The 12995-nt window shown below is 51.2% G+C and overlaps 1 protein-coding gene across 1 annotated transcript in view; it reads right to left on the minus strand.

Moving 5' to 3' along the window:
* Positions 1-12995, minus strand: part of PTPRE (protein tyrosine phosphatase receptor type E) — a 139991-nt gene that overhangs the window by 93050 nt on the left and 33946 nt on the right. The window contains exon 2 of the mRNA XM_040624227.1: positions 240-262. The gene's annotated coding sequence lies outside the window, so the exon portion shown is untranslated. The remainder of the gene's footprint in view (positions 1-239; positions 263-12995) is intronic.

A 12995-nucleotide genomic window follows, 5' to 3' on the forward strand; every position in this document is an offset into this window, starting at 1 on the left:
ACCGCTGAACCAGATTTTAAACACACGCACGCACACAAAATGACGTGACAAATTTTGCGTGATACGAGCCCGTTCAAGCAAGCTCAGGCATAAAACTCTAATACAACACACTGACCCTACTGGTCTTCTTTCTCTAGAAATAATGTTTCTCTAACAATTAAATCCCACGCACTTTTTTTGTTGTTGTTAGTTAACTACACATTGGGGGAAAAAATTCTTTTAAAAAGTTCTGTACTCACCAAGGGAAAGCGAAGGCTATCGTCTGAAAAAGAAAGGGGAAGAAAAAAACAGGGTTAGTTTTCTGGTTACCAGGTGGTAACTGCTCATTCCAGTCCCTTCTTTCTCGACAGCACTAGTTGCACGTTCTCATTTTTGCTCGGTCGTTGGGGTCTTTTTGAGGCCTTTTTATGTACACGATGGTAAATTCTGCTGCAGTCATCAGCTTTCAAAAGTGACCTGCCCCAAACTCTCCTGTAATCGTTGATGTCAGTGATGGGGGAACGTGGGAGCTGACCGAGATCGGAAGCGCGTGGGGTCCAGCCCCCAGGCCCGGATGCCCCTCCCCCAAGGCAGCGTCCTCAGTCCCTCATCCCAGACACTGCCTCTTAAAACCCGCATGGGTTGGTCCCTCACCCCGGTTTTCCAGCTAAATCATTATCCAGCCTGCTCATTCCTCAACAATTTAGCTTTTATGCCCTTTTCGTGTTTCACATCTCATTAAGACATAATTTACATACCGTGAAGCCCACCTGTGTACATTTCAGGAGTTTTTAGCATAACCTCAGAGCTGTGCAACTATCACCATCACCTAAATCTAGAGCATTTTCATCATCCCAACAGAAACCCCATGCCCATGATGTCATTAGCTCCTCAGCCCATCCCCTCTCCAGCCCCTGTCCCCCAGCAACCACAAATCTACTTTCTGTCCATGGACATTTCTGGACATTGCACCAATGAGATCCTACAATACGTGGCCTTTTGTGACTTGCTTGCTTTTACTTAGTATTTTTTGAGGCTCATCCACGTTGTGACACCAGTTCTTCATTCCCTTCTGTGGAAGAATACTATTGCATTTCCAGGCGGCATATACCATGCTCTGCCTATCCACGCCTCAGCTGGTAGACAGGACCCTCTGGTTCTTGTACGAGCGGCCAGTAGGGCAGCGTCATGCTGGAGCTGGAGAGCGCGCTCAGTTATCGCTACACATCTGCACTCCTAGCTGTTTCGATCGCCACTATCTTTGAACAGCTAATGCAGGACATGGTGTCTTCTACTGAAATAGAATACTTCTCATCTTAGTCATGGCCAGGCTAGATATTTTAAACCAAAGACGATACTCCCCAGCACACAATTATAGCAAGTTATAGTTCTCATTTAAAAGCTGTCCTGTGAGGTCGATTTGGAGCCAAAGAAGCAGAAGAAACGTTCTTCTAATATTAAGGAATGTTAAGTCTACCTGGGCAAACCTCTACAGCTAATATTATCTTTGGTGCTGGAAGAGTGAGTGCTTCCCGGCTAATACTGGGAACAAGGCAAGGATGTCCACTCTCGCCACTCATATTTAACATTGTACTGGAAGCCTAGTCAATGTAATAAGACAAGAAAAAGAAATAAAAGACCCAGAAATTGGAAAGCAAAAAATAAGACTTCTGCGTTCTCAGATGACATGATTAAAAAAATTTAAAGAATCCACAAACATAACTAGGGATCAGTCGGTCAGGTAACAAGTAAAGTCACAGAGTTCCCAGAGGGCAGCAGAGCCCAGTGCAACACAAAGCAAATGGTAAGAAGGTGAGGGAGGCATTGATGGTTGGGCAAGAGGTGAGATCCCTGGAGGTAAGGGGAACTGCTTTTTGTAAAAATAACTGATTACAAGAGTCCCCTCCTTCCAAACCCCTCAAAGAACCTGGGAAAACGCTGGGAAGAGCTACTCATGTGTTTGCCTGGGGCCAAGCATGGGGAGAGGCCAGAAGTATATGCGGACCTTAATACTTCAGGTTTGGTCGAAATGCTCAGAACTATCTTCCAAAGCCATGTTGAGTCATTTTAATGTAAAATGAAACCCAAAGATATGCAGAAGTGTATCACAGGCAGAAGCAAAACTGCAGGCTGGAGTCAAACCAAACTACAAACCACACAGGAAAAAACCACTAGGGCGTAGAACCAGGTGGGCTCTCTGTCAATTGTTGGTTAAACAGATGAATAAGCACAATTCATTAAGGACCAACCAAATGCAAACAGCAATTTTGGATTGAACTTTGAACTAATGTTGTTTTCTTTTCTTTTCTTTTTTTTAAAACTAAGCAAGAACACAGGGAACCGAGGCTGTCCAGAGAGATCACATACTGTATGGGTCTGGGCTCACACATGTTAGCATGAAACCACAGCGCTCAGTTTCTCAAAGTACAGAATTAGAACAAAAACCAGCAACCAGAATACACTCGGAAGTCAACCCTCATCTCAGGAACACTTCCTGTAGCCTCGGGCCCTGATGCAGACTGCTACTCGAATATCGAGCACAATGTCTGAAAGGATGAAATATGCACACTTAAAACTGGGGGTGGGGGAGGCCCGTTCCCACGGACAGATCGGCCCGTGTCAGGAGGGGCCGTCCCCCAGCCGCCTGCACAGCAGCATTCCACACCTGGAAAGCTTCCTGGTCTTACCAGGAATAGCACCATCCTCCAAACGAGGAAAGGAGAGAAGCTCTTGGGTTTGGGATCCTGTCCAGTGCCGCTCACAGTGTCTCTCCCTGAGCCCACAGCCCATCCCATGAAACAGGCAAGATGAATCCCATTTCAAAGAAGCGAACACTGAGGCCTGGGGAGCCCCTTGACTTCGGCCAGTGTCACGCAGAGCAGGGAGGCAGGGCAGCAGGGACGCTAACTCAAGGCTGCCAAGACCACTGCTGGCCGGGCTGCACGGGCAAATGCAGCTGACCCTGTCGTTGGTTTTTGTTTGCTTGTTTGTTTGCTTTCCTTCCTGGGTCTCCATCCCCGAAGTGAAGGTGTAATTCCTTCAAGGTGGGGACGTCCAGCCAGCCTTTTCTTTGCATTCCTAGTGTCCACCAGTGGCTGCCAGCAGGAGAACCCATGAAAGGCGGGCCATTGAGGACGACACGGACATAAGCAACTCCCTAAAATCTCTTCTCACCCCAGGGAAAGCTCTACTGTGGTCTGTGTGCCACGAAGACCTGGTAAGGCTCGGGCTGGCCACATACTTCCTGAGGCGGAGAAGGGGGAGGAGTGGGTCTCTGGCAGTGGCCCGGCTCCCAGAAGCCTGAGCCAGCCTGACCATGGAAGTGCGGAGCTCTGTCCCTGGGGCATCCAGATGCCGCCACTCTGCTTCCCGGGGGCAGAGGTGGGGAGGCCGCCAGCCAGGCTAGACCCTGGGAACGAGGTGGTGTGAGGACATGGAACAGGGGAAATCCACCGAGAAGGCGGGGAGCGGGGCAGGCGAGGTCAGGCCGGCGGGCGCTCCTGCAGGAAGTGGCCCCAGGCTGCAGGGCTCAGTCCTGATCGCTCACAAGATACAGAAAGACCATGCGACGTTACCGTGCTTCAAACCCCACAAAGAAGAAAACAAAACCACAACATTTAGAATCAATCCATCGGGATCGCTTCATTTAAGGAAGAAATTATAATTATTCTGACTTGTCAAGCTCGGAGATGGACAGAATCGGGCAATCTTTCCAAACTCAGACAAAAGTAAACTGTCTTTCACCCACACCCTTGGCCCAGGGCATCCTAAACATTCGAGCCGGCAGAACGCAACGTGCGGTGCGGGGGGGAGGGGGTATCTACAAGCTCTTCTTTTAAACAGGCAGCAGCATTTGAAAAATTGGGGGATGCACATTTTTGTTTTATTTAAAAATGCTCCCATATATATTCCCACATGTATAGTGTATCTAAAATGGGGACTTTGATGATAGATTAAAATTTTATAAAGCAAGGGCACACAAATGAAAATCAAAACCATGCAACCGTACCCCACAAAGCTGGGCTTGCCGCGGTCTTATCGGGATGGGGAGACCCCAGAGAGGAGCTCCTCCACCCTGGCTGCCTTCCCTCGGATCCCAGTGTCTCCAGAGACACTGAGCTGTCCCCCATCAACGGTCAGAGCTGTTCCCCCCGCCCCGGCACAGGGACTCTCAAGCACGCTGAGGAGGGCAATTAATTTAGACGGTTGCCCCACGAGCAGAAAACCATGACAAAGGAGACCACAAGAGACCGCATCGCGTATGCCGCTTGCAGTGGAAAAGCTAGAGGCCCCAGGCACGGAGCGCCGGCCGCCCCAGCACTCTGTCAAGGAACAAGTTCACTCTGCCTCCACGCGGTAACTCACACGACGGGCGGGGGACCTTGCACAATGCTTCTGAATCATCTGAGCCTCAGATTCTCACGGATATCATACGCTGCCAAGTCTCACAGTTTCCTTGTTTACCTTCCAGGCATCCGCAAAGCTGTTAATTTCAGTATTTCCGAATGTATGAGAGGCTGAAAGGGGCTGCTGATCTCACCGGGGGCGGGAAACCTCCCGAATGACGAGATGGGGAGAACCATATTCTGCCCCCAGCAAGCCACCTTGAAAAGGCAGGGGCAGGGGTCCCGGAAAACCATGTTATTAAGGCCGGAGGAAAGACCCGCTTTCTCAACCCATTTTGTCAGTCTATGACCAACAAGCTGGACTTCGAAATATCTGGCAAATTTTAAAAATGATTCATGGACAGCTGCTCAGCAAAGACCCACGCACACCCCTGCCTGCTCTTTGAGAGCACTTCTGAAGCACAAACCCCAGCCTCCAAACTGTGTATCATGGTACCTCCCTAATTACCCACAGTTGGGGGGAGCCTCTTTGGATTAGGAAACTCTGCCAATTAGCAGGCCAAGGACTCTATTATATTTGCAAGTTCAAATGGCTGCAGGCTTCCATGCGTCCACATCCGTCTCCGCCACAATCATCAGCATGGAATTTGGGAACACGGGACTTTGATTCTCTGTGCTCCCTTCCAAGGCCCAGGATACTCTCCCAACCCCAGACAGGAGGGTGGCCTCTCCTGTGCTCGCCTCCCAAGGGCCAGAGCTCAGGGTTAGAACAGGCACGTTCTAAACCTCCTGCTGCCAGAGACAGTGTAAACCTGGCTGCGAAAGGTACAAGGTGGACCTTGTCCTATTGCTCCCCTCCTCCCCTGCCCCCTCCTCACCTTCCCCCTTCACTTGCCCCCCTCCTCACCTGCCCCCCTTACCTGCCCCCTTCTCACCTGCCCCCCACCTTCCCCCTCCTCGCCTGCCCCCTTCTTACCTGCCCCCCTCCTCATCTACCCCCTTCACTTGCCCCCCTCCTCACCTTCCCCCTCCTCACCTTCCCCCTCCTCGCCTGCCCCCCTCCTCACCTGCCCCTCTCTTGGCACTCATCACAAACACTTCTCAGATAGTGACAGTCAGTCACTGTCATGTTCTAAAAAGTCTTTGCCCCATGAGTAGTTCTTTGTGGGGGTTCTTGTGCTCAAGGGCAGGGGCATTATGAAAACATCCTCGGAAAAAGCATCCACCATAAGGATAGGTAGTCTATACCAGACATCCTGTTAAGTGTACCCAGGGATTACTGAATTCTCCCAATACTCCCAGAAGGAGTTTGGTTTAGACCTGCTTTGCAGATGGGAAGACTGAGGCCCAGAGAGATTAAGTAACTTGCCAGCGGGCCTCCCTCCACCAGGCATTGCAGTGGGACTCCAGGGCCTGGGGACAGGCTTCTTTGCCTCCTGGAGCTCCCAGGGAATGGAACGGGCTGCACTAAATGCTTAAAGACAAAAGGGCCCTCTGCCTGGACTGTGGACTTGACCTGGGCCATTGGGTTTGTGCGTGTCCCCAGGTCCACCTACAACTGCGTGGCGGCGCCAGGGCTCTGAGCAGGGCCAGATGCCCACAGCACGCTCAGCTCAACCTGAGCCCTGAAGGCAAAAGGAAAGTGCTCGCGCTTGACCCTTCACCCCCCTCACCCTAGCCAGCTGGCCCCGGGTGGCAAGTTGGCTGTCCCTGTATGTGTGTGTGTCCACGAGCCTCTTTCTCTCTAATTGTGCAGAGCTGGGCTCAGAGTCCTGGAGCTGGATTCTGGGCATTGAAGCAGAAGAGAGGAGACAGGACTCCCCAGACACACGCCCTCCCTCCTGCAGCCAGCCCGCCGGGGAGGAACCCAAAGGACCAAAGCAGGCCTGGTCCCACTGAGACACAGCGTCTGGGCCCTCAGCTCCCTCTGGATGTGCACTTCCACCTGCATCTAAAATCCAGTCCTGACGCCAGGGACCCAGCTTTCCTCTTGGGGCACTACCCGGGGCTCCTGACTCTCCCAGGTGCAGATTTCACATCTTCCCTCAAAAACTTCCATGAGGGGGAAAAAGTAGCTATTGTTGGAAATGTACTGAACTGCCAGACACACAGAATCCCGGCTGTATAAGTAATGGTTCTCTCTACTCTGCTGTCATGTACGAGTGACAATTTCTCACAGATCGGGAACACCCAGGGCCCCTGGGCTTGTCTGCAGGTGATGTTTCTTCAGTCCTGCCCCTCCTTGGAGGTCTGCCACTTCATAATGGGGTCATTTGTGAGCCCACCCCTCCTTTGCCCCTGATTTTACTCACACACCCATGACCAAGCCTGACTTACTTCGCCATGCTCTTCTCAGTAGGGCCCCCCCGGAACCTTGGCTGCAGAGACCTCTTGCTTCCTGGGTGCTCGTTCCCGTCCTGCCCTCCCATCCCTTTCAACGGTAGTAAACCGAGTCATGCTCAGCCGTGTTCTAGACAGAGCTGACCAATTCCCTTCTCCACCCTGTGGAGCCCGGGGTCCTGGCCTACAGAACGGGCTCCACAGCCGGGGAAACCCAGGACCCTCACGTCTGCTCAGGACTTGGTGCCTCGAAACAGCAAACATCAGCCGCTTTCCCAGTCCGCAGAAAAATAAAATCGGTGGATTGATTCAATCACTTTCCTTTTTTCCACTACTGCTTGCTTGCTGGCAAGTCGTACCTGGAATAAAAGGACTGAACTATAAGTTAACCCTTAATGGGCAAATGGAGAGCAGCCATCCCCGGTTGCTTCTCAGCCTGTTTTGCGGACTCTCGTGCTTAGAGACACAACTTGCTAACGCACACACAAGGCCATGTCTTCCCTAGTAAAAGTGGAGAGAAGTGCCCCACGTGCGTAGAGGAGTGACTGGCTCAGGGGAGGCGTCCGTGTCCCCTCGCTGAATGGGTGAATGAATTCCGTGGTATTCCGAGGGAGGCCATGCTTATAAGCCTGCTGCTGCCCAAGCACGTGTGAGGACCAGCCTCATCTCCCAGGGGAGGCTCTGAGTCACCCTGAGGTCGATGCCAGGGGCCAGGTGTGACATGCTGCCAGGACAGTATGAAGGGGTCCCAGTGGCCACCCCTGAACACACCTAAATGCCCCCACCAGTTGGGTGAAGCAGGGATACAGGTGAGATTGAGAACCAGCCCAGAGAGGGAGTGAGACCTCATCTGAGAATTGCCTTCTCTGCACACCCTGTGCTGCTTTGCTCTCCTTTGCCAGAGCCTTGATCACACCTTACCTGACACTGTTTCTCCTACCTCAGGCCGGGTGGAAAGGGGTCAATAGGGGAGCATTCCTTGAGAGCAAGGCCTATTTCCCTCCTTCCATTGTACTCAGACTATGAGAGGTACTCAGGATGGGCTCATTGGGCACATGATGCCAAAGACAACCGAATATTGAATCGGAATCGAAAAGATGTTTTTCTTGGTCTAAGTTTCAGTGAACTTCAAAGAAAATGACTTATCTCTAATATCCAGATGGTAAACTGGTGTTTATAGGTGTTAATTTTGAGAATGCAAATTGGGAAGGCCCCTGCGTTCCACCCAGTGGCCCCCGGCCTGTGATCAGCCCACAGCCCTGCATGGGAAGGCGCGGTGACCATCCCTACACTCAGCTGTAAACAGCAGCGTGCTGTGGAAGCCGAGGGCAAAGCGCCGTGTCCCGAGACAGCGTAATGGATGAGCCATGGCGTTAAATAACTATTTGGGAGGATCATTATTCCCTAGGACCCAGAATGAAAGACAACTTACAACGTGCTCCTTAATTTAAAATTATCTATTGTTGCTGTTAATTAAAATGCTGGCTAGTACCAATCCTCTACACATGGCAAAGGGACAATAAACCGTGCCACTCCACCGATATTAATAAATGCAGTTTCCTTGTCCTAGAAGAATAACTACTGTTGACGAATAAAGGAAATAGCATGTTTTCTGATCAGATTGGCGTGGATAAGAGAGAGGAATGTGTTGGTCAGCAAGCCCCTGGACTGCTTCACAGAGCTCTGAAGTTCCCAGGGCAGACCCTAGGGTGGAGAAGAGGGAGCAAGCCACCCACAGAGTCCATGGACACCCTCCTTCTCAGGGGTCCCCTTCCCACTTCTAAGACCAAGCCCCCCTTTGAGCAGCCCCACCAAAAACAGCAGCGTGCTTCCCCTGAATGGTGTCCAGAGCAGGAAATTACTAGAAGCTCCTCACACACACAGAACTCTGTCTACCATCCTCCAGACAGACCATGATCTTCCTATTGGTTGCTTTCCTGACACTGTTCCCTGACCCAGAAATCTCACCATCTCACCCAAAATAGCCACGTGCTTCTCATGCCCGGCCCCATCCTGGAACCCTTGTCCAAGCCCTCTGGACTACCCTGAGTTTGTCCTTCCAGGTGGTCCTGAAGCACAAAGCTGTCATCTGCCGCTCCCTCCATCTGCCTGTGAATCCTTCCCAACCACACCTTCACAGCAACATAATATAGGAGGACAGTGGATTAAGACTAAGTCGGCCACCTCTCCACTTTCCTGTGCTGTGGACAATCTACCGTATTTCACCGATGACAAAGCAAGGTGCAGATTCTCACCCCAAAGATACATTATCTGTAGCTAGTTTGGTGCTTTCTGATGGGAAATCCTGTCATCTCTACCTGGAACTTCTTACATAAACAGTTCTGCGCACCTATTAGCAGCTCAGAAAGTACTAGTTGGGTGAGTGAAGAAATGCACCAAACCAGTGGCTACCATTCACTGAGTAACTACTCTGGGCTCGTGCTGTGCCAAATGCTGAAGATCTGGAGATTCAAAATAAAACAAAACAAAACAAAACAAAAACATGGATGGGAACTCGAGGTCCTTCCCCTAAAGGAATTCCAAAAGACAGGCTTATAATCAAACTGTTGAAATGCAGGGGTGCACACTGTCATCACAGCCAGCCTGGGGGCTTTGAAAGGTGGAAGCAGTGGCATCTAACCCCTGTTTGGCCAAAGTCAGGGCATCTTTCTCAAGAACAGGATTCCTAGGCAAACAACAGAAACAAAGTCAGGGAAGCCAGGGAGTACGTAGAACTTTCTAGAAATGGCAAATAATTTGAATTCTGGCTTTGACCTTGGAATAAGTCACTTCACCTTTTTGAGCCTTAGCCTCCTCACCTAGGAAATAGGAATAATAATCCTGACTGTGCTGGGTTAATAAATGAGGTAATTCACAGAAGGACCCAGTGCTGACCTCCACATACACAAGACACACAATAAATCACAGGTACGCATTTGGAATGGGCGGTGGGCTAGGCTTGGGAGGCTGCAAATGCATTTGGATTTGTGTTGAAGCTGCAAGGGGGCTGCAGAAGGCTGTGAGCCTGGACCCTATGAGGAAGGCCACTATGGTGGCTGAAAAGGGGAGAAAGGCCAGGAGTGACAGATCATGGACAGTGGATCCACGAGCAATGTGGAGGCCATTCTGTGGTCCGGGTGAGAGATGGGGAGGGGCACCTGAGGGCAGTGGCAGGAGGGACGGAGCTGGGGGTAGTTAGCTATTGAAAGATCAAGGGGGCCAAGCCCACCAGCCTCATGGACTGTAGGGAGAGGAAGAAATCAAGGGAGACTCCGGGCCTGACTCAGGGGCCTGGGTAAAAGGTGGGCCATTGCTCGAGATGGGGTCCCAGTCTCAGAGTTCCCTGGAAGTGACTTGTATGGGCAAGTCCCTCCCACCGGAGGATTTCTCTGAGAGACTCAAAAAATATATTAGCATCATAAGAAAACCACTCTGAAAACAGCACAATTCTTTTCCAGGAACCTGGTATCCAGAGCACAAAAGTTCGTTAGCTACTCCTGACAACTAGTAGACCAGGTAAGTGAAAGATCTGCTCGTTAACCAGTTATTCTGCCCGCCCTCCAAATGCAAACCCTCAGATATTTTGGCTTAATAACTTCTCCCAACCTAACTGTCTGATCTGACCCGTTAAAATAGGTCACAGCTGGGAGCCCATGTAAGGTGCTTGGGCACCGAGAAGAGGCTAGCTTTCAAACAATGCCAGGTGGCCGAGGGCACCTCGCAGCATCTTAAAGGGAAAAACTAAGTATCTCTATTTAATGCCAGGTCCATAATGAAAGGTGAGCTTTCGGAGAATTCATGTATCGCTGAGCTATGAACAAAACCGTCTCCAGGCTGGGTATACTCTGCGAGGACAATCACCTATTTTTCCCCCTGTCACCACTGAAAAAGTTCTGTGAACTTGTAATGAATCCCTCCTCCACACGAAAGAACACTGCAGCATTCACTTGAAAACAAAAACAGCATTATCGCACAAATATGCGGCACCCCATTCCGGAACAATATACTGCCACAGAAGTGTAATGTTGGGCTGGCATTCTGTTTTGTCTACCTATAAAGGTCAGCCCTCCCATTCCACTGGAAGGCACTGCACCCCTCGTTCTCAGGAAAGAGTATTTTCTTCCCTGCAGCTCAAAGCATCATCTGAAAATGTATGGGTTTGAGTTGCTTCAACAGACAATCTGCATGGTCTCAGGCATTCGGGTAAATGTGGGGATGAGACAGACTGGGGGTTAGAGCCAGACTAATATGTCTACACACTCGGCAGGGACCCCATGGACCCCCACCTGCCACGTGCATGACCGGTGGTCTGTCCTGTAACCTGAGTCCTCGGGAGGGAGGAAGACCCAGCGTGTGCTCCCCCGGCCAGAGCCGTGCACACTGCCACAGTGGAAGGGTGGGTGACCTTCCCAGCTGGGTGACCTTGGGCAGGCCCCACATCTTCCCTGCACTTCAGTGGCCTCCACACACAAGGTCAGGGCCAACTTCAGATGATGATCCAAGGACACAACATTGTATGATGGATTTTGTAAACCACGGAAGTGAGAGAGGGAGGTCCAGAGAAGGGGCAGCTCTGTTGGGACAGAAAGTCCAGTGTGTGGCCCCTGGGGGTGGCAGAGGGGTGGGGCCACATGCACAGGGGGCAGAACAGCACTGAAGATCTCTCAGGCACAACACCGGATACTCGACATACAGGAGTCACCCAACTACTCTTCACAAGGACCTCAAAGCAAGTAGCAGGAGGTCACGTGGTCAGCAAGAGGCAGAGCCTGAAACAAAATCCAGATGGAGGCAGGCCCTCCGCCCCTGGGCAATGATGCCCCCAACCTCAGGAGAACCCCATGCTCTTGGTGCCTGGGCCAAAAGTCACTTCCCGGGAGACAAGCTGCACGTAGAGGAGCAGACCCCAGGGCCACAGCGGAGGAAGTGGTCATGACCCGGCGACCAGAGGAAGGACCCTTGTAGTGAAGCTCCCTCCTGGTCAAGAAGCACCACTTCCTTAAAAAGCCCATAGTTTATCTGGGGTGTCCTGACTGAGAACATGGAGATACTATCGTCCACCTAGCTCCCAACTCAGATCTAAGTTCCATGAACAAATGCAAAGGCAGTTTGGCTCATTGAAAACAGAGCTTGGTTTCTGCAAAGCTAAAAGCTCTGTTAGTTGAATGCGGGAACACTGCGTGGAGCTCAATGTCTGAACTTGGCAGGAGCCTAAGCGAGCGCTGATGGAAACCCCTGTGGTCTGGCAGTCCCCGCGGGAGTCCCGACCAGGCTTCTTGAGGCACCCACCCACCTGGCCCACATCTCCGGCCAGTGGAGAGCTGGGAGTCTCACTCCAGAGCCTCCCCACTGCTAACAAGCATCCCTCTGCTTAAACTAACCTGGAAATCATGGGCTCTCGAGGGTTCCCCCAAGGACCACCTTGCAGTCACCGCAGGACTCGATGGGAACCTCCCTACCTAGGTGCTCATTCTATCAGAGGACTGAAACGCACTTGTAACCATGACAACAGCAAGGCCAGTGCTACCGCACACGGGCTCTCCTGCCCCACGGCTACCCCATGCATCACACACCCTGCAGGCGTCACGTCTCCAAACCTGCACCACAGAGTAGAGAGCTGGGAACGACCTTCCCCACCTTACAGAGGAGGAAACAGAAGCCCCAAGAACATAGGTGACATCCTTGAATTTCATATCAAACCTTGTCCCCAACTCAATCTGTTATTATCAGACCTGTGCTCCAACTGTCCCTGATCCCTCGTTCTGGGCCGGACTGCCTGTGCCCACCAGGGTCCTTCTGTGCCGCAGCCTTCGGTGGGGTGTGAAGGTCTACACACACCCGTGCTACGTCAGCACCGTATGCACACGTGGGGAATGACGCTCACAGCTCACGTCGGACTGGTATTCTCTGTAAGATTCCAGTCCTGTGTGCCATGCTGGCCGGCCCTCTGCATGTGACAAAGGACACAGAGAGCTTCACTGCTGTGTGTTAGACAGTGAGCCCTCCATGGTTCTGTCACAGATATGGGACAGAATAATGGCGCCGGTTGCTTTTGCTATATCAGTTAATTTTAATGCCATAGAAGCCTACCTATCCCACCAGCCCCAGATAAATTTCACCTAGAGGGATGATTTTTAAAATGACTAATTATTCAAAACGTTCATAATTAAAAGGAAATGGCCTTTCTCCAATAAATGATTCCTATGACATGAATAGGCATGCCACCCAACTAAAATCTTCAACAAGGAAGAGACAGTGTCAGGTTGTCTTGCTCATTAAAGCAGCTATAATGAAAACTTCAGCATCCATTAGTAAATTTAGCCCGCTGTA

Source organism: Ursus maritimus, unplaced genomic scaffold (genome assembly GCF_017311325.1).
Source record: "Ursus maritimus isolate PB19 unplaced genomic scaffold, ASM1731132v1 scaffold_7, whole genome shotgun sequence".
NCBI lineage: Eukaryota > Metazoa > Chordata > Mammalia > Carnivora > Ursidae > Ursus > Ursus maritimus.